This window comes from Aotus nancymaae, unplaced genomic scaffold (assembly GCF_030222135.1).
Source record: "Aotus nancymaae isolate 86718 unplaced genomic scaffold, 86718_ANA_hifiasm-v0.15.2.pri h1tg000019l, whole genome shotgun sequence".
NCBI classification, from domain to species: Eukaryota; Metazoa; Chordata; class Mammalia; order Primates; family Aotidae; genus Aotus; species Aotus nancymaae.
The window spans coordinates 31,060,655-31,083,524 of record NW_026988431.1 but is presented as its reverse complement, the minus strand read 5'-3'; the positions used below and the strand labels follow the sequence as shown (position 1 = coordinate 31,083,524).

The following is a 22,870-nucleotide window of genomic DNA, read 5'->3' as shown; positions in this document are numbered from 1 at the left end:
TCTTCTTGTCCCCTATGTGCCAGCCTTCCTCAGAGTTTTGTCCTTTGCGCCCTTTCGCATCCTGCCTATGCTCAATCTTGTCCACTCTTGCGGCTTTAAAACCTTTCTCTGGTGCTTCCTCTCAAATATTTAATTCCTGTCTCTTCACTGCCAAGTATATCCAACTACATGGGGAATATTTTCTCCTGAATGTCTACTGAAACCCATGACGGAAGCTGAATTCATCTCCCTGCAGACATTAGAGATACACTTTTCTGGGTGTCTCTCTCTAATTTCATGGAGAAATTTGGGAAGTTAATATAATCTTAAACATTAATGTAATGATGGAAATTGTAGAATGGTGTTACGTATACTTTGTTGCTATTTATTTGTTCCACTTCAGGAAACATCTGGAGCAGAGTATGAGGTAAAGAAATTCCACTGCTTATCTCAGCTAATGAAAGGGTTCAAGAAGAAATGATCAACATCAATCATAGACAAAAGACAGAGTTGACTGAATGTCCATGTCACTTAGGTGGATCACTTGAAGACTGAGAACAGAAAAAACTAGAAAATTGTCTCAAAAACTTTTTTATTTAACAGAGTACACAAGGTGTCATGATTCAGAAGTAATGAGTCATTTAGAAATAATAAAACTATTACTTTGCCTGGAAAACATAGGCAATGTTGGGTCGATGACTCAGTGTGGAAACTGCTTCCAACAGAACAGTTTAAAGGAATACCAAAAGTGTACTGTAAGGCCTATTTGTGGAACAAAAAAGGAGACCTGGAATATTTTTTTTTATTTTTATTTTTTTTTTTTATTGCATTTTAGGTTTTGGGGTACATGTGAAAAACATGCAAGGTTGTTGCTTAGGTGCATACGTGGCAGTGTGATTTGCTGCCTTCCTCCCCTTCACCCATATCTGGCATTTCTCCCCATGCTATCCCTGCCCAATTCCCCACCCCCCCGCTGTCCCCCCCACTCCCCCACAACAGACCCCCATGTATAGTGCTCCCCTCCCTGTGTCCATGTGTTCTCCTTGTTCAACACCCGCCTATGAGTGAGAACATGTGGTGTTTGATTTTGTGTTCTTGTGTCAGTTTGCTGAGAATGATGGTTTCCAGGTTCATCCATGTCCCTACAAAGGACGCGAACTCCTCGTTTTTAATGGCTGCATAATATTCCATGGTGTATATGTGCCACATTTTTCCTGTCCATTCTATCATCGATGGGCATTTGGGTTGGTTCCAGGTCTTTGCTATTGTAAACTGTGCTGCTATGAACATTCGTGTGCATGTGTCCTTATAGTAGAACGATTTATAATCCTTTGGATATATGCCCAGTAATGGGATTGCTGGGTCAAATGGAATTTCTATTTCTAGGTCCTTGAGGAATCGCCACACTGTTTTCCACAATGGTTGAACTAATTTACACTCCCACCAACAGTGTAAAAGTGTTCCTATTTCTCCACATCCTCTCCAGCATCTGTTGTCTCCAGATTATATTTTAAATTTCTCAACTTTTTTTGAAGTGGACACAACAAATAAAATATTCCAGGTCTAGAGACCTGGAATATTTTATTTGTTGTGTCCACTTCAAAAAAAGTTGAGAAATTTAAAATATAATAAATAAAAATAAAATTAATATAGTTGAGAAAATAAAACATCTCTTACAGAAAAGATTTTCTGATGCTCAAAGAAATGGTATACTCAGGTATCAAAGAACAATTAATGCTTTAGGTTTAGGGCTAATGTCTGAATGAGGCTAAGGGTAATATAAAAACATTCAGCAGTAGACCTGATTTGAGCATATGGGAATTAGGAAGTACTTAAAAACTTACTTTTATTTTTACCACAGAGGAGAAATAGAAAATGTGGCTGAGGGGAAAAAGCACCAGGTAAGCAGTCAGGAGCTCCTGATCTCAGCTTCTGCACTGACCAACTTGGTAACTTGGTCAAGTCACTTCCCTCACTGGGATTTCATCTCTTCATCAGGAAAAACAGGATGAAAGATGGCTCTGGGGTCTAGAGAAAGCAAAATTTGTTTTTTCTTGGTTTGAATTAGGAAAGGGCTACATTTACCAGAAAACTATTTTGTATTATTTGACATCGGAAGTACAAAAAACCGGCTATTAATTTTTAATGCATGTAATTTGCAAAGCTACTGATTTCTCTGAGAACTATCTCCAAAAGGAATATCTGAGGTTAAATTTTTACCATTTTCTAATATAAAAAAATTATTTATTATGTATTCCAAAATATCACCAATAGCTTTTGTCTCTGTCTAGCTGTATTTTAAGTTACTTTAGTTCACACAATTTCCTTTTCTAAGTATTTTTCTTATTTTGGAGGCAAACATATAAAAATCAGGTAACATTCTATAGGCAAAATTCATTTAGGCAACTTAGAAGAACACATGTATTTTACAACACAGTTTAATAAACACTGAGTCCCACCACAGACGAGGTACCCTTCAACATAAAGAACTGTGAACTCTATGGTTCTGCCTTAAGCAGCTCACAGTCTGAGTAGGCATGAAAGTGGAAAGATAACCTTTAGGCAAAAGGAAGGCACACCAGAGAGGTTATCTGCCAAACCCAGTCCTGGAATAAAGAAGTAGTAGTTGGCTGAAGAAAGGGAAAACATCCTGTGAGAGGAGGGAGCAAAGCAGAAAGCAGCATGGGATGTGTGAGAGCTAGCAGGAACCTGGTATTATTTGAGTGTCAAGTTTGAAGACAGGTTTCCAGGAGCCAAAGCTGAAGGAGTGGGGCAAAGGCAACATAGCATCAGAAAGCTCCTGGGAGGTTACACATTGGAGTTGGGGGAGGAGACAAGGTCAAATGTGCACTGTGGGATATTACTCTTGTAGCGTTGTGGAGGACAGACTTGAGAACACAAGATGAAGCTGGGTAGGCCAGGTAGAAGGCCTCTACAGAGTTTAGAAGAGAATCAATGAGGCTACAAATGAAGGGAGCTCAGGGGCTTAAGTGACTAATCTCGATCACAAAACTAGAGCAGGATCTGAACACAAGACTTTTATCTTTAAATCCCGTCCTTTTCTAAATTCCTGTACAAGTACAAATTCTGGTCAAAGTTAACAAGAAATCGAAATTTATTAACTAAAGTATGAATGTATTTTTAAAAGGACTATTTTAGTTTATATTAAGTACTCCAAATTTTCAGAGCATTATAGAAAACAAACAAGGCTTGTTTATTGGAATTCATGAGCTAAAATAATAGGTCAATTCATTTAAGAGATATTTATTGAGCTCCTCTTGGGTCCTGATGAAGATCACATTCTAGGACAATTCCTTTTAGAACATCATTTTTACATCCTCCTTCCCTTCCCTGACAAATTAGTTTTGATACAAGTGAGCAGAGAGGGTCTTCAGAGTCTAGATTCTAGAGGCTGACCAAGAACCTATTGTAAAAGAAATAGAATGATGAGATCAGGGAAAAGCTGCTTGTGTGGGATGATAAGAGAAGAATCCCAAAGAATGGTATGGATGGCAGTAAGCTAGAGTAGAGCCTGGACTTGCCTTCAATGCAGTTTGGAACTGACAAACCAAAGTTATTGTTTTTTGTTTTTTTAAACAATAGTTTTAACCTTTATAAAAGTAATGACCATAGAAATAAGAAAAACTGCAGACAATAGTGAGAGTGATACCAGAGAAATTACAAAGAGGAAAGCAAAGATCACAGCTAGAGGTAGTATCAATGTGAACATTTTTATAAATATCCTTTTGGGCTTTAAAAATACATATGCATATATAATTTTTTAAACAAAAGTGAGATTAAATTATAGTTTATTGCCTGTTTTTTCTTCCACTTAATACAGAGAAACTCCTTTCCCTGAAAATAAAAATCCATAGTACACAATTTATAGACATTGTATGGGCACAGTAAATTTACTTATTTAACTCTCTAGTAAGGCACGTTAGGCTGTATGGTAAGTAAGGTACAGAAAGGAAGCAAGCAATAAGCAAATGAGAAAACTGACTTCAGCTGTGGCAGCATTTTGACTATTTTAAAGGTACAAAGAAGGTAAGACATATGGAAGTTCAGGAGGTTTTTGTGTTCCAGACACAGATGAATAATGTCTGAATCTGGAATTCTTTGTGGATGAAGAAGATTTTCCAAGAGGGAAACAAAAAACGACTGCAACCCAACACATACTATAAATGAAGTAATTTCAAATCTTCACATCTGCAGAACAGATAGATAGAATGTCAAGAAAGCACTGCGACAACTAAAAACAGCGGGTGGACTGCCAGGGAAAAACCGAGTCCCGTTCTAATGAACATCCACAACCACAGCTTTCCAAGGAAGTGGCAGAACTCCCAAAGTATACTGTAATAGAAGGTGTACTTTCTCATGAGATTCCAGGTGGCTTTAAGACTTCATGTATCCTCTGGGTCTCCACTTTCCCAAGTGTTTGGGTGGGCTCTGTGGATTACAAACTGTGCTTGTCAGAGTTCCCTTGGAAGCTGCATTTCTTACTGCAACAAGAACAGCTCTGTTTTTATCTGTTTTAGATATTGGATCTCTAAAAAAAAAGTTTTACTTGAAAAAGCAGTTCCACAGGTAAAATGTGTTCTTAAAATAACAGGGTGAAAAAAAATAACATTCCCCCTTCAGTTTATTTGTTAACCACAAAGGGGAAAATGTAAATATATAATGGAAAGATATGAACATTCCCACCTTAACACGTTAGACAAACTGGGCATCAGTAATGGTGGGACAATAACATCATATGTGCCTCCCAAATTGATTCAATGTGAAGACTGCAGGATCGTGGATGGTATTTCCTCACCAAAAATATTTAATTAATCAATCATTTACATCTAATGTCCAATTCCAGAAAATACAGGATATAGAGAAATAAGTTAGTAACATGAGGAAGCAGAGAAATTCATGATATGGATCATTCTATAAGATAGCTGGCCTGGTGTCTTCAGTGGGTGGGTTAGGGGAAAAGAAAGCAAAAGGGACACCACATATAAAGGCTCTGAGGTGGAAGCACAGCTTGAATGTTTTAGCAAGAAGGAGAATGCCAGTGTGACTAGATTTTGCTCTTACCTAAGTGAGATGGAAAGCTACTGAGGAGTTTTAAGCAGAGAAATGATATGACTTGATGTTCTTCACAAATTCATTCTAGCTGTTAGGATGAGAGCATACAATAGAGACAAGAGCAGAAGAGGGAGACCAGAAAGGGGGCTATTAGAATAATCCAGGCAAAAGATGATGCTGGCTTGGACTGGGTTACAGTAGTAGGGGCAGGGTGAAAAGTGGTCAGATTCAGATTCTGGATATATTTTCAAAGTGGAGCCAGTAGGATACATGAGTGGGTTTTATGAAAAAGAGGGAGGTCAATAATAAATCTAAGAGTTTTTAAAAAACTGTTTTTTTTTTCCTTGAACAACTGAAGATGAGAACTGACATTAATTGAGACTGGAAAGACTGAAGAAAGAACAGATTTGTTTGTGAGAGAGGAAGTAGTGGTTGCAAGGAGGATCGGTAGTTCAGTTTTGGACATGTTAATTTTAAGATGCCTATTAAGATGTTCGGGTACAGGTGTCCAGAAGGCTGCTAGAGAACTGAGCCTGGAGTTTAGGGGACAGATCTGGGTTGACACAAATTTGGGAGTCATAGTTTAAAGTAAAACTAGATGAGATCACCAAGGGATGGAATACAGAAAGTAATGAGGAGATATCCAAAGGCTGAGTCATGGGGCACTTCAAACATGCAGAGTGGCACTGTCCAATGGAACTTTCTGTGATGATGAAATACTTATGTCTGCACCATGCAACAGTAGTCACTTCCCACATGTGGCTATTGAGTGAGCACCTGAAATACAGCCAATTGAAATAGCTACATGTAGCTAGTGGCTACAGTACTAGACAGTACAGATCTAAATTATGGGGAATTGAAGAAGAACCAGAAAAAAAGACTGATAAAAAATGGCCAGAGAGGGAAGAATTACTGTGATACAATTCTCCATAGGTCTCTCATGTTTCTGCAAATATTGTGAGGCATGCTCTTGACAGTCAGTGATGTGACACATGACAGTTCCAGACTATCTTTCCAAAGGTGCTTTTATACTGAATAGCCTTGGAAGACAGTGTCTCCCTCCAGAGCAACAGGTTACTGTCCAGCATAATAAAGATAGTATTTCCCTCTGGAACAAAGAGCAGGCTTGCTTATTGTCCATTATAAAAGATTTGGGTTCCCTAAGATCAAGTTTCCCTTCCAATAACACAGCCTTACTGTGTGTACAGGTATCATCTGGCCTCTTCATATTGCTCTGGGGGAACTGGAAATCAGGAAACCAGTACAAAAATACTGATACTCTGGTTATGTTACTGCTGTAAGCAATAAACTGTCTTCTGTCTCTGATCCAGAAGTCTCGTGTCTTCCAACATTATACATGAAACTGTGGCATACTAACTTGTTAATATACAAACACAGTAAAATCTTAGATCCTTCGTAGTTCTTGACAAGTATCTCAGAAGCCAAATAAAGGTGTTTCGAGGAGGAGAAAGTGAGAGATCAACTCTGTTCCTGAATGTTAAGTCAGATAGGTGTTGAGAAATGACAGATGTGGACATCACTGATAACTGAAAAGAACAGTTTTATTGGAATTATGGAGGAAGAAGTCTGACTGGCTTCAGTTCAAAAAAGAATGGGAAGGGAAAAATAAGTAATAGAACATAGGTAATTAAAAAAAATATATATATTTTTGAAATGAGAGTCTCTCTCTGTGGCCCAGGCTGGAGTGCAGTGGTGAGATCTTGGCTCACTGCAACCTCTGCCTCCCAGGTTCCAGCGATTCTCCTGCTTCAGCCTCCCAAGTAACTGGGATTACAGGTGTGTTCTATCACACCTGGCTAATTTTTGTATTTTTTTAGCAGAGATGAAGTTTCACCATATTGGCCAGGCTGGTCTCGAACCCCTGACCTCGTGATCTGCCTGACTTGGCCTCCCAAAATGCTGGGATTACAGGCACGAACCACTGCACCGGGCCGATAATTCTTTAAATAAGTTTTGCTATGATATTTACATGAAATAAGGCAAAAGTAGAGGAGAAAGCAGAGTCAAGAGGGATTATTTTTAACATAGAAGAAATAAAAGCATATATTCATGCATAGGAGAATAGTAGAAAGGAAAGCTGATGACACAAGAGAAGGAATTACAAAGAACTCAGGGTAGTTCTTTCACACTAACAGGAAAGAAAGCAGAGTATATGGATACTACTGCAAGTAGTGGGTATCTGTGGTGATAAAGCTCTTTCTTGACTCAGTTTCTTAGTGAAACAGCAAGCAAGGCCATCAGTTGAGAGTGAAGAGTGGGGAGAAGATATCCAACATGAAGGAGATTGAAGAAATAGTCATCTAAGAGGAGATGAAAGTGAGAAAAAAATGGCTGGAGAATTCTACTAAAATAGCCAGCCATCATTAAGGATCCACTTGAGGTTATGATAATTAATGCAAGGCAAGTTCAGCAGCATGGTTTTACAGGCATGGAATAGGCAAAGAATTGGATTTAACTGGCTCTGTGGGTTAACCAGGCAAGGTTGCTGAAGTGAAACAGGGTCAAAGGAATTGAGGATGTATACAAGGGAGAGAAGATAGTGACTGATGATGAAATCTAAGCCTCTACCCCTTCCACCTCCTGAAACCTTAACCCTTCCGCTGAGCCTCATGGGACTCAAGAGCAGTTATCAGCAAAATCCTCATATTCTTGACCTCTGAAGCTTTCTTCAACTTCCTTTACCTTCGTATTTAAATAGAAACTGAACTGTTCCCTGAGAATGGTGCTTTCCCTGTATCCCTTTTAGATGATGACTTTTTCTCCTCCATACTCCTCAAAACGTGAGACCTGACAAGTTCTTTTTCCTCACCACTGCTTCCAGATCATTCGCCATTTGCCCTCTCTAAAAATCCTCTGCTCTGAGTCACGTAGCATCTCTACTGCCTGCTATCCTTCCTTATTGCAGTCACTTATGGCTCCCCAAGGTCACTCCCTTTCATTCCTTGATTTTAGCTTCTGGCTGTCACTCCAACACTATTTCTGTCATAAATCTTATTTTTAGTAACCAAACAAATAATTCATCTGATATTCTGTCCTTTTATTCTCTTGACCTTTTTTTCCACAACAATAATAATGCTGATCCTGTTCTCTACCCTTAGCCACGTTATCCCATGGTCATATCCTAAGCCTTTAGAACATCTAAGAGTACATCTTAACAACCACACATCTGGAGATGCATCATGTACCAAAAAGTTTACTGTACACCTCCACTGACAGGGTCAAAGGAATGGTTATACATTAGGTATAAGACTACCCTCTGCAGGAATTCATGCTACCTTCAACAACAGATAAACAGCAAGGAGGAGGGAACTAGGCATGTATACTCTGATGTTGGGCTTGTATTCCTTAGGTGGGGAGGAGTGTGTGTGTGAGAGAGAGAAAGAGGGAGAGTGAGGGAGAGAGAGAAACAAAGTGAGAAGGATTGGGGTAGAGACAGAGGTACATTGCTATGCTGACCCTTCTTGTACTGGGCTCTCAAAGAGAAGATTAATATTATTACATCATCATTTAAAAGTACTTATATATGCTAGGTGTATAAGTCCGTTTTCACACTGCTATAAAGAAATACCTGAAACTGGGTAATTTATAAAGGAAAGAGGTTACTAGGGTTTGGTTTTGTGTCCCCACCCAAATCTCATCTTGTAGCTCCCATAATTTCCATGTGTTGTGGGAGGGACCTGATGGAAGATGATGGAATCATGGGGGCAGGTCTTTCCCGTGCTGTTCTTGTGACAGTGAATGGGCCTCACGAGATCTGATGGTTTTAAAAAACGGGAGTTTCTCTGCACAAACTCTCTTTTTGCCTGCCACTATCCATGTAAGATGTGACTTGTTCCTTCTTGCCTTCTGTCACGACTGTGAGGCCTCTCCAGCCATGTGGAACTGTAAGTCCAATTAAACCTCTTCTGTTAATTGCCCAGTCTCAGATATGTTTTTATCAGCAGCGTGAAAATGGACTAATACAGAGGTTTAAAATTGACTCACAGTTCTGCATGGCTGGGAAGGCCTCAGGAAACTTACAATCATGGTGGAAGGGGAAACAGGCACATCTTACATGGCAGCAGGAGAGACAGGAAACAAATAAAACTATCAGATCTCGTGAGGACGCACTATAGCGAGAACAGCATGGAGGAAACTGCCCCCATGATCCAATCGCCTCCCGGCAGGTCCCTCCCTCAACACCTGGGGACTACAATTACAGGTGAGATTTGGTTGGGACACAAAGCCAAACCATATCACTAGGACTGTGCTGAGTATTTAAATGCATCATCTAATTTAATTCTTATGTCAACACTGAGGTGTTATCTCTATTTTACAGATGAGGAAAACGAGACTTATAGAAGTTAAAAAAATTTGCTCATGTTACATACTCAAAAAGTAGAAGGGTGATTTGAGCCCAGGTTTCTCTAACATCAAAGCTCTTTTGTCTTACACTATGTCTACATTAAGGCTAAAGGAGCTGGGGTAGTCAGTTCCTAAATCCCTGCTAAAATTCCAGATTTCTTAACTTCTAGGGAAGGAACTCTAAAACAGGAAAGAAAAGAAGGAAAGAGAAGGAAGAGTAAGGGAAGAGTAGTCAGAAAGGGAAGGAGGGAGAGAAAATCTATAGAACACCAAAGTTGCTATAGTAACCTGACAGGATGAACAAAAAGGTGGGTTTCTGTTAAACCCCAATTTTGTTTTCCAAAAAGTTTGAAAACCTGATGAATTTATTAGAGAGTAATAAACTGTGACACATAAAATAGCTGTAAAAAGAAAATCATAACAGATAAAGTTAATAGAGCAAAATTTACAGGTGGCTCTTAAAAAACTAATGAATAATGTTAAGTGCTACCTCTCTTTGAACTTCAGGCTATAAGTACATTGTCAGTCTTTGTAAGTATAATTAAGACAATGAGCTTGTTCAATAATATAACTGACTGGTACATAATTAAAAGCATATTCACAAGTGGCATCATATCCAGAAATAGAATTACATACAAAACATGCCATAAAGCTAAGCATAAAACTTGACTTAAAAAAAAAGTGACCTGTGAGATTAAATCAACAAGAGGCAAACAGAAGATGAAGAAGGCTCTAAATGTGGAAGAATACAAGTATCAGGGCAAGACAAAGCAATTTAAATAAACTTAACAGAAGAGTAAAATGCAAGATTTGATTTAGAGAAAACATAAATACAAAAGCAAAGATGCTCTGAAAAGAAGAAACTTTTTGAAATAATTTCTGTTTATTTGCAAAGTCTTTTTAGTATTAAGCATTTATAAAACTGTTATAGTTTCTCAGGAAGGAGGACAATGGGATTCAGGTGGCAGTGTGATGAATCAGGGAAGGAGACGCAGATGAGTCAGGAAGCCACACAATTTACTCATCCTCATATCCCCAACAGATAGCCAGTGCACAGTATAAAATATAAATTTAATAATATTTTCTTAAACAGTTAGATGCTGTGAAGCACACCCCCAAATTAAACTGGGGTAGAGAAATGGGGCAAAAGCCCAGTGGAAATATCTGTTAGAAGAAAATGCAGATTACTTTGAGCTGAACCTTCACAGTCCTCATGTGTCCCTTGACAGAACCCATTGCTTAGCTCCTGCCCTGGATACAGCTTTGGTATCTTATTTCTTCACCCCACTGGTGCCCTCTATTTAACCAACCATAACTATGAGATCTTATCACATTTAACGTTATTAGTTCATTTTTGCACTGAGCTTGGCAACTGGAAGTGTACATGAAATACTCATCTGTCTGTAAGACAAACGCAGGCAAAAAGTTATGATCCTGTAGGCTCAAGAGTAGTACCTAACTAACCAAAACCACCCATAGGACACAAATCTGAATTACTACCTCTAGTGGGGTTCTATGGCTGCAATTTCAGCAGGAAATTTTTCATTCAATATTAAGAAAGGGGTGTGTGTATGTATGTGTCGTGGGGGGTGGCTGGAGTTGGGGAAGATGATACTGAGATCAGATGGGAAAGCAGAACTGAGAGCAAGGTTCAACTTCAAGAAGCCAAAGGGGAGTCCAAATCAAAAGGCCAGAACAGGTATGGAGATTGACCACAGAGTCAGGAATTTGAGAGTGGGAGCGTTGAGAATAAATAGAGTCATCTGCTATAACAGCCAGCAAGGTTGTTCATGACTTGCTTTTTATTTCTTGGTCATACATGTGGTATGTCAGGCTGAGCTGATGGGTCTAACTCTAGGGTCAGGTCAGCAACCTATCCCACTTCACCAACCTTTGACGGCCATTCAGCCTCAAGCCATTCAAGCCCTGAAGGGTATAACGAGAACCTGAGACACTTTCAAAGTTCTTCATTCAGTTGACATCCTACATGTGGGACTGCAGGAATACCTGTATTTTGTAGATGAAGCCCAACAAGAGTTTGTTATTAATTACCTATTATACAGACAAAGAACCTGACAATCCAGTAGATGCACAACTGGAGTACATTATGTGAAACAGAACTTTTTACTTGTTAGGTGTTTGCAAGTTCATAAAAGTGGAATGGCCACCTGCCATATTTGCAGCCCATACCTAGGATATAAACTCTTTCAGTAAGACCTGTCAACGCTATCTCAAAAAAAAATCTCTTAACTTTGACCACTTTTAATCTCCATTATTGGAATAACGAACCTAACCATCATCCTCTCTCACCTGAAGTAGTACTGTAATGGACTTCTAACTGGTCTCCCTGCTTCCACTCTTGCCTCTCCAAACTCCAGTCATTCTGCAAACAGCACAACCAGAGTAATACAAATCAGAGCGAATTGTTTTCCTTTTTAAACTCCTCTCCCATAGTCTATAATTGCTCCAGTCTGCTAACCACCTCCCTAACCTCATCTTGTACTATTCTCCCTTGGCCTTTTTTCAGTTCTTCAAATGGCTTCTTCCTCTCCCTTGACCAATGGCCCCATCTCATTACTCTCTGCTCCATTATGCAAGTTAGTGGCTTTATAGAACTTAGAAGTTCTTGGATTTATTTACTATTTACACATTTACTGTCTTTATCCCTGCAATAGAATGTACACTCCAAAGGCAAGGATTTTGTTTGTCACCACTGTATCCTAACACTAAAACAGTGCCTGGAATATATAAGCACTCAGTGAAGGAAAAGAAGAAAGAAGGAAGGCAATTTGCTAATATACCACCACTTCACTTTCCTTGACCAAGACCTAGACTAGAAAAAAAGTCGCTTTTTGTAATCAGTTTTAAAGAGGGGTTGACTAGCTCCATCTAGGATAAAGTGGCCCTCCTGGCCATTTCTGAGAGTTGTTCAGCTTCATTTGGCATTTTACCTGATGAAAAAATATAGCCTTTGCTTTGAATCTAAGACCAGCACCCCTGGCCCCCATCCCAAATCCTCTAATACTGAGAGGCAAAGTGCAGAAGACAATCTGCTACAGTTGCAAGACCCAGCACAACTCCCCAACACATAAACTGAGAAAGACTGCCAGCAAGATACTCAATTATGAATCTACTATTGCTAGGTAAGTTACTTTACAGAAGTCTACTTTTTGAATAGTTTACTGGCTCACCAATAAGGTGGACCCACATCAACGTGATCATCAAACTTAAAGAGCCTATGTCCGAATCCCCAGAGAACACGTTCCTGTACAGGCATTTGGTTATCTAAGCAGCTCATCTTTATAAGCTCAAAAATGGAAGCATCAGGTTATAGATGCAGTTTGTTATTTTGGATGCTATAATACAAATTAATTTTTAATCTACATTTTAATATACATTTGGTGCCAAGTCAACCAGGTCTTGGTCCTTTAGGTAAAGTGACATACATGTATTGATGACTGGAAACCATTAAGAGCTTCTGATGTTACCAGTATCATTCAGTATACCTACACCTGGTGGTGTTCCTCCTTGTAAATGCCCTGCTATCACTCACCTGCTATGCAGGAAGGCTCGAGACAAACCGTGGGAAAACTAAGACACTTGAACATCAGTGGTTACCAAGCTAGTTGAGCTGAGTGGAACTTCATGGAAATCACCGGTTGATTTGGCAACAGCCTAAACAGACTTTTATCATGATGATAGTTGGCTCCTAAGGGGAAACAGACTTTGGTCCAAAGTGTCTATACCAATGTATAGGAGTCTACACTATACACCTTATGGAAATTTTTGGTTATATACTTAAAGTTCCAGTCATGTACTTCATCTCACCTCCTAAAGCCCCTTGTTCCTGTTAGGTGAGAATCGTCTATAAATTTTATTGGGGCAATAAAGCTGCCCAGGGCAAAGTAGTTCATGTTATAAACTGACTCAACCTTCCTTAACTATTATGTCTTACCAACTTTTTTTTTTTTAAGAAGGGGTTTATGCATATGTTATGCTCCTTTTTATCCCCCAAGGCTTGCGGCAGCAATTAACTGCTTTTCAAACAAGTCTTCTCTCTTTACGTACTGAACAAGATATTTCACTCATTTCCTCTTGACCTATACCCACTTCTTAGAGACCTGCCTTGTGCACAGGCTAGATGGGGAAACTATGTGTCAGATGCTTTCCAATCTCTGGAAAATTTGGTTGGGACACTAACTCAAGGTTGGCCAATTATATTTTCTGTCCTGGGGACTTGAAATTGAAACTCTGAAAAACAGTCAATTAGCTGAGAGCTCTGAATCTTAAAAGCCCTATCATTTTGTGCCTGAGGCCACTGTTTTGGGGCATCCATGATGAGCAACATGGCAGGAGACAGTGGTGTTAAGAAAATGGAGCAGACATAATACAGAGAGATAGAAGAGAGAATCATGTTCATTTTCCACGATGGCTGGCTGTACTTAATAAAATTTGAATGAACTGATGTGTTCTCTTTGTATCTTTTTACTTATAGAGGATATACTTAAGTGGATGTTTATTCCTTAAAACCAATCAATTTCTACAACATGCAAATATACATCTTCATTGATATTCTATTTTTCTTTCAGCTCTTGCTTTCATAATGCCCTACCTCCTTCCCTCTCTTGGTATCTCTCTTCATTTCATCTGTTGCCAAAAATCCCTTGTCCTATGTAATGGATACTTGCCATATTTCTTCTTCTGCCCAGTATGCTTTGGACATTCTAATCTTTTATTATAACGATGGCAGGATGAGTAATGTGGTGTGCCCATGTGCCCACTTTTACAACCAAAGCAACAACATGGATCGAGAGGGGAAACTTCTTACCCTTTTAAAATAAGCAGCAATGCTATGCACTTCAGTTAAAGGAACCCATCATATGACATCCTGTTCCCACACTGATGATGGTCTTTTCCAGGCTGGCCAATCTGGATCCCGATCCAATTGAACATCAATCAGTACACTTTCCATGGTCAGGCCTTTAATGCAGATCAGTGCTTCCCAACTTTTTATTTGACAAATAAATCTTTTTTTTTTTTTTTTGAGATGGGGTCTCCCTGAGTCGCCCAGACTGAAGTGCAGTGGCACAATCTTGGCTCACTGCAACCTCTGTCTCCTGGGTTCAAGTGATTCGCCTACCTCAGCTGCCCAAGTAGCTGGGATTACAGGCATGTGCCACCACACCCAGCTAATTTTTTTATTTTTAGTAGAGATGGGGTTTCACCATGTTGGCCAGGCTGGTTTAGAACTCCTGACCTCAGGTGATCCACCTCCCTGGCCTCCCAAAGTGATGGGATTACAGGCGTGAACCACCATACCTGGCCAAATAAATATTTAAAAAGTAATATTGCAAACTTCCTTAGGAATTTTTTAAATCATTAAAAAAAATTTTTAATGACATGATAAAGCAATTTTAGGTTAAAATATTTTATCTTAAATCAGCATATCATTAAAGATTGTATTATAAAGTTTATGTGGCACAATTTTTAATAATACTGATAATATTTAAGAACAAATTTTGGCTTCTATTCACAGTAAATGAACTATTCTGTCATGTAAAGAAAATTACAAGTTGATGAGAAGATGGACTTGGTACCAAATGTATATTAAAATGTAGATTAAAAATTAACTTGTATTATAGCATCCAAAATAACAAGCTGCATCTATAACCTGATGCTTCCATTTTTGAGCTTATAAAGATCAGCTGCTTATTTTGATAATCTGGGGGTTTAGTTTTTAAATGTCAAGGCAGGATAAATGGTTTTACATTGCTCTTTGAGAAAATTTATTTGTAATACATTGTAGATTTTTATTATCAATAAATGAAAAGCCAAATTGGATAGAATCAACCCTATCTTTTCTTCTTCACATTCTCAAGTGTTTAAATTTTTCTTTTTTAGAATTTTAACTACCTAAAGAGTACAATTAATTACCACCCCCCCAAAAAATACCACACATCCAGTTGTCTACAACATCAATCATATAGAAAGCTGAAAATGAATTCTTTTTCAAGAAAACCACTTCCTAATTATTTAATACCACATTGGGTCTTTCAATTGACCATTCATTTTAGAAATTAAAGCATCTTATATTGATTAGGCCTATGCTATCTTTCATGACATTTAATAGAGTACCTTACTATTTGTATTTAGTGAACCAATCTGAAAATTATTTTCTGTAGAGCAGGCTTAAGAATAGGAAATAGCAAATACCAATTACATGCATATGTACATAAATGTATAACTTTAAATATAAGGCATGCCTGGCTGATGTTTCTATCTTTATAATGATTTTTAAAACCTTTTTATTTTGGAATAACTCTAAATTTCCAGAAAAGTTCCAAAGATAGTACAGAAACACCCTTCACCTGGATTCCTCTAATCACGGTAGTTTAAAAAGTCTGAGATACATCTTGGTATTTTATAAGAATGCTGATCAGCCAGGTGTGGTGGTTCACACTTGCAAACCTAGAACTTTGGGAGGCCAAGGCAGGAGAATAGCTTTTAGCTTAGGAGTTTGAGATCAGCATGGGCAACATGGCAAAACCCTGTCTCTACAAAAATACAAAAATTAGTAGGGCATTGATGGCTCACACCTATAGTCCCAGTAGTCCCAGCTACTGGGAAGGTTGAGGCTGGAGAACTGCTTGAGCCTGGGAGGTGGCTCGATGAGCCACTTCATTGAGCTGAGACTTCGCCATTATACTCCAGCCTGGGCAAGACAGTGAGACTCTATCTCCAAAAAAAAAAAAGAAAAAAAGAAGAATGCCTATCAGATGAATGCAACTTATGTATTTAATAAAGAACATCTTAAAATAATTTAGCAGAATTATATTTTCATGCTCTTTATTAACTTATATTTTGACATGTGTTACACACATGATCCATCTTTAACCAACAGTCCATTATGAGTACAAATTAAATCACAAATGCAACTAAGAACAATTAACAACAGTGTAATGGTTAAAAACCACCAAAGTAGACAATAAACAATTAGGGATCATGACCACATTCAACCAGTTTCTTCTAATGACTGTATATTTGCATCACACTATTCAAACTGTTGTCTTTACATGCAAAATATTTAAACATTTTATTGATGCAGAACTATTATTAATATAAATGATATAAATTGATTCTAAGAGCAATTTATAATCTAATTCAAAAATTTCATATCAATGAAAAAATGTGCCAGAAGAGTCAAGACAACTTCGGAGTGGGAGGACAAAGGGAATGGTAATTTTTTTTCTTATGCTGAATGGTGGGTAACAAGTGTTCACTGTATTGCTATGCTTTACATCTTGTATATATGTTTCACAAATATTCTGCTATAGCAATTTAATTTTAAATATATTTAATTTTTTAAAAAGAATGGAGGAGGACCTTGCCTTACCAAGAAAAAATATTATAAAACTATTGGGGCCGGAGGCGGTGGCTCACGCCTGTAATCCCAGCACTTTGGGAGGCCGAGGCGGGTGGATCACAAGGTCAAGAGATCGAGACCATCCTGGTCAACATGGTGAAACCCCGTCTCTACTAAAAATACAAAAAAATTAGCTGGGCATGGTGGCGCGTGCCTGTAATCTCAGCTACTCAGGAGGCTGAGGCAGGAGAATTGCCTGAACTCAGGAGGCGGAGGTTGCGGTGAGCCGAGATCGCGCCATTGCACTCCAGCCTGGGTAACAAGAGCGAAACTCCGTCTCAAAATAAAAAATAAATAAATAAATAAATAAAACTATTGGAATTTAAAATGTATTAATGGTATAGAAACAAAGATCAATGGGACCGGAGTCCTAAAACCAACTTATGTACATATGAAAATTTAGTAACTGATAATTTGACATGCCACCTATTATTAAAATTATTATTTCAAATGAATGTCCAACTTAACAAGATTCTTCCCTCACACTATTCACAAAAATAAATTCCAGATGAACTTATAGATCTAAATTTAAAAAACAGTATTAAAAAGTAAGATTCTATATGTATCTTTGGGGCAGAAAAGACATTCATTAATAAGTCAGTATTAAAAAAGTAAGTAACATATAAAGCAAAGACAGGTAAATTTGCCATCAAAATTAAAAACTATTATTTAACAAAAGATACCATAAAGGGAGAGGATTCCAACAGACTGAAGGAATATATGCCACTTTTATAGTAAAGAATGAGTATCTAGAATATAAATAAACAAGAAAAGGCAAGCACCTATTATGTATTCTAGAAAAATGCAATGTAAGAGTGCTTAAACAAAATACAAGTTAAATTTCCCTCTCATGCAAAAGAAGGTAAGAGGAGCTCATGCAGCAGCTCTGTCAAATGCTCAAGAGACCGGCCTTTTCGGCTAACTGACCTACCATGATGGTCCTGATAGTCTAGGATGGCCATTAGTGCTCCAGTCTTTACATCTGTGTTCCAACATATATGACACATGAAGGGATGAAGAAGGGAGTGCTTTCTTTCTTTAAGGAGACTTCAGAGAGTCGCACCTAACCCTTCTGCTTATATATCACTAGCTAAAATTTACATGGTTATACTTAGCTCCAAGTAGATAAAGTGTTCTAGATGCGCAGCAACGTGCCTGGCTGAAAGCTGGGGTTCTTATTACTAACGGTGAAAGGAAAATGAATGATAGGAGGTAACCAGCAGTCTCTGCCATGCAATCCAATAAACAGAAAAATACATACAAATGATCAAAAACTTTGGAGAACATATTCAACTCCAGGGAAATAAAAATTAAAACAAGGAGATACCATTTTGTATAACTTTTAAAAGAGGCAAAAATTCACAAATTGGTGAGGGTATGAATATTTTTAGCCTTATGTATGTTAATTACTCTTACAAAGAGAATGTATTCAATATTATTAGTGCTTTTAATTAGATTACATATCATATGTCTTATATATGTAATATTAGTACAGATATCTTGGGGACCAATTTGGCAGTTATTAAAATTTTAGATATATGATGACTCAGCAATTCCACCTTTCAGACTCTATTCAATATAAACATTCACACATTTGCACAAATACTAGGATGTTTGTTGTAGTAATGTTTAAAATAAGGAAAAATGGGAAACAATCCAAGTGTTCATCATTAGGGGAAAAGCCCCTGTTTTATTTTCTTCATAGCACTATTACTACTATCTGAAATTATATTAATTTATCTACTTGCTTATCATCTAGGAAATCAGCTCATCTAGGAAAAGGAAAGCAAAGAGACTGTATTTATATAATATTTGTTTGGCTAAAAATTCATTAGAAATAATACCTTTTCTTCTAAAAGAACAAATCAGAACAGACACCATTCCAGATTTTGATAACATGAACCCACCAAAGGGCCCACATAAAGGCCTGTAGGTTTGCAGACAAAGGCTGAGAAACACTGCCCCTGACGAAGAGTCTGAACTTGCTATCTAGATAGACTGTCACTAGCCTGGCCTGTTTGCCCTTTTAAGGTATGGGGCATTTCTCAGTAGAATCAACACACTCTCTTCATTACACAGAACCCTCAACTGCCTTTAATACTTGGATCCCAATACTGCTGCCAGCACCCAGTGAGCCTTCACTCATTGAGGAGGGCCCACTGTGGGAAAGGGGTCTCAACCTTCTGCTAGAAGAATACCAAGATTGCCAAGATATACCATGTTGAGAGAAGACAAAATGCTAACACCTGAGCCACAGTGCTTGATGGACGACTTGGCATTGGTAGCAGCACATCAGTATTCACAACAGCAATATTCTGGGCCCAATCCCCAAGGCTGTAAAATAGGAAGTATGCCTATGATCTACAAAATGGAAGGGATAAGTGGCCCTTGCTAGGATTCCTAAGCCCTTAACGACATTTCCATTCACAACCACTAATCTCTGCTTTTTATTTCTAATCTCACAGAGAAGCAGTTTTCAAGCTGCTTTTTCAACTGGAGGAACTCTGTTCAAATGAAAGTGTAAAGATGAATAAACAAACAAGAGGAAGGGGGCCGCCTTAGTGCACAGTGTAGGGGGCTAGGGTGGCTGAATACCCCTCCCTTTTACCCCAAAGTGTTGGGAAGCAGAGTTTGAAAGGGAAGGGAGATAGGGAATGAGGGAGGAAGCTTTATTAGGGGAAAGCAAAAGTCCTGTGGAAGGAACTTTTATATCCTCCTGTGGAAGGAACATGCCTGGCTTGTTGGAAGAAGAAAAAAAGTCCCCTTTCTGACTGGGACAAAGCAAGCACAGGGAAGAGTAGTAAGAGATGAGGTCAGAGAGACAAAGAGGAGTTTAGATTATGTAAAGGCCTTGTAGGTAAGTGTAAAGCCTCTGAGTGGATAACTTACTTTTAACAAGATTCCTCTGGCTGCTGTGTTGGGAATAGGCCGTCAGAGAAGGACGCAAGCAAGGAAAAGACGTTACTGCAAGTTATTTCCTAACTTGGAGACATACGTTTGGTAGTCAGCGTGTAGTCGTCGGTGTTTAGATGGTATTTAGAGTCGTGAGACTCAGTGAAATGCCAAGGACATAGAGTAAATAAGGAAGAACATAGTATTAATGAGACTTGCAATGCTCCAACTTTTAGGGGTCAGGAAGATGATGAGGAACTAGCAAGAAGACTAAATAAACCTCCAATAAGGTGAAAGGAAATGCAGAGAATGCAGCAAAGCTAAGTGAAGGAAGCATTTCAAAGAAAGACGAATAATCAACTGTGTAAAGTTCTGCTGAAAGGTCAAGTAAGAGTAAGACTGAGAACTGATTCACCAGAGCTAGCAACGTGAAGGTCAGTGGTGAGCTTGACAAGAGTGCTTCAGAGGGAGAAGAGGCCTGATTAATGTGGATTCAAGAGAGACTGGTGGAAAAGGAACTGGAGTCAGTGAGTTAGATAACTGTAGAAAGCAAATTAAGAGGGGAATGCAAAGTCAAGACGGTTTGGTCTTGTATTAAAAAGCACTATATCTCCGGTATCTAGAACAGTGCCTGGCATATAATTAATAAATATTTGTTGATTGAACTAAGTGAAGTAACTAACCATTGAAACAGTCTTAGTTCTAGAAGTTTGAAAGATGATTGAGTGAAACATGAGGATTTTTGGTCCAATAAGAAGAGACTGCCTTTTAATTTCCTACTATGCCTGAAAACTCTTTAGGATCTTTCAACACCTGGAATAGACAATCCTCAATTTCCGAGGAATAGCAACAGAATTCAATAAGCACATGCCCTACAAGAAAGTACACTTTCAATTCTGGATAGCTGCAATCTCTCCAACTACCTCTTGCATCTGAGGCCCTGTAACTTTGGACTCAGGCGTACAACATGGATCTCAGTCCTCCAGTCATGTTGTGATCCACTGTGCACTAACAGGGAAGACACCTGATGGTCCCTGAAGGGCTTCAATCTATGGGGCCTTGACCAAATGAAAGCTATATGTGGCATGCCAATAATAATCATGAGTATTTGTTTAATGATATGTACTTTTCAAAGTGGTAACACATATACCCTTTCTTGTTTAATCTTAACAACAACTTTGTGAGGCAAGTATTTTATCATTTTTGTTTCACAAATGAGAAAACTCAGAGTCACAGACTTGCATAAAATCACACAGCTCTTTCAACAAATTATGCTGGGATAACTGGATATTCACGTGCAAAAGAATGAAGTTGAAGCATTATCTCACATACAATAAATAACTCAAAATCCATCAAACAGCTAAATATTAAGAATTAAAGCTATATACTCCCAGAAGAAAACACAGGGGTAAACTGGCAGGGCCTTGGATTTGGTGATAGATTCTCAGATATAATGCCAAAAGCATACACAATCAAAGAAAAAAACAAATTCAACTTCACAAGAATTAAAAACTTCTGTGCAAAAAACACTAACGAAAAAGGGAAAAAACAGCACACAGTAAGAGAGAAAATATTTGCAAATCATAAACCTGATTTGTATCCAGAATACATAAAGAACTCTTAAACTCAACAACCAAAAGACAATTCAATTAAAAAATGGATAAAAGACTTGAGCAGACATTTCTCCAAAGTTACACAAACGGCCAACACATGAAAAGATGCTCAACGTCAGTAGTCATTAGGGAAATATAAATCAAAACCACAATGAGGCACCACTCTTCACACCCACTAGGATGGTTATAACCAAAAAACCAGAAAACAACAAATGTTGGTGAGGGTGGAGAAACTAGAATTCTCAAAAATTGCTGATAGAAATGTTAAAAGGGTGCAGCATCTGTGGAAAACAGTCTGGCAGTTCCTCAAAAACTTTTTAAACATAGAATTACTGCATAATCCAGCAATAATTCTAGATACATACACAAAAGAATTGAAAACAGGTATTTAAACAAATCTTATAAATAAATGCTCTTAGCAGTACTATTTATAAGAGCCAAAAGGTATAAACAATCTAAATGTCAGCTGATAAATAAACAAAACGTAGCGTATCCATAAAATGGAATATTATTTAACCAAAGAAAGGAATGAAGTACTGATACATGCTGCAACCTGAGTAAACTTTGTACACATTGTGCTGAATCAAAGAAGTCAGACACAAAAAGTTACATATTGTATGATTCCATTTATATGAAATGTTCAGAATAGGCAAATTCATACATACAGAAAGCAAAGTGGTGGGCGCCAGGTGGTAGGGGTAAAAGGGAATGGTGAGTGACTGCTTAATGGGTACAGGGTTTCCTTTGGGGGTGATGAAAATGTTCCACAATTAGATAGTGGTGATGGTTGCACAGCACTGTGAAAGTATATATTGAAGTAACTGATCTGTACACTTTAAAATCGTTAATTTTACCTCAATTAAAAAAAAAATCAGAGTTTGCCCTTGACAAATCCAGGCTTTACATTCAGGAACTGACTCCAAGTCCTCTCCCCACTCAGCCATCCTGTTTCCTCCACAAACCAAAGGAGCTCTAGATCACCTTGGTAACAGACCTTTGCCTCTATCTACTGCCATCCAGGCATAGTACCTAACCATATTTGTGATGACGGAATTCCTACAGCTGTCCAAGCATATACAGCTTTCTAAATAAAATATTTTCTTATAATGGACTCCCATTACAAACCATCTTGGACCAAGGTCTGCTTTCATGTCACAAAGTCAACCTTCATACAGAAGTTAACCATCATCCACCTAATTGATAAACCAATGACAGCTACGAAGTCTGGTCCCTCATAAGATGATATTCCTGTTTTCAAAGAGTATAGCAACTGGGTTTATGTCTTCAATTAATCAAAACCATTCTTCACCAATAATTCTTGGCCTTTTCCACCTTGTGTGTTTTCTGTTCTATTGGTAGACCACAACTCTTAGAAATATGAAGCACAAAACTGATCTTTAAAGCCTCTCTGCCAAGTTAAAGTTGCCAGTGTGGCAGATATGGATAAAAGACAAACTGGTTGTGACCACTGGCATTACAATCCACCCTAAATAGTCACTGTAACCCTAAGTCTTTGAGGTAAGAG

General features: G+C 38.2%; 1 protein-coding gene across 1 annotated transcript in view; it reads right to left on the bottom strand.

The window, feature by feature from the left end:
- Window positions 1-22,870, bottom strand: part of PPP2R3A (protein phosphatase 2 regulatory subunit B''alpha) — a 196,234-nt gene that overhangs the window by 167,532 nt on the left and 5,832 nt on the right. The gene's annotated exons all lie outside the window — the stretch shown is intronic.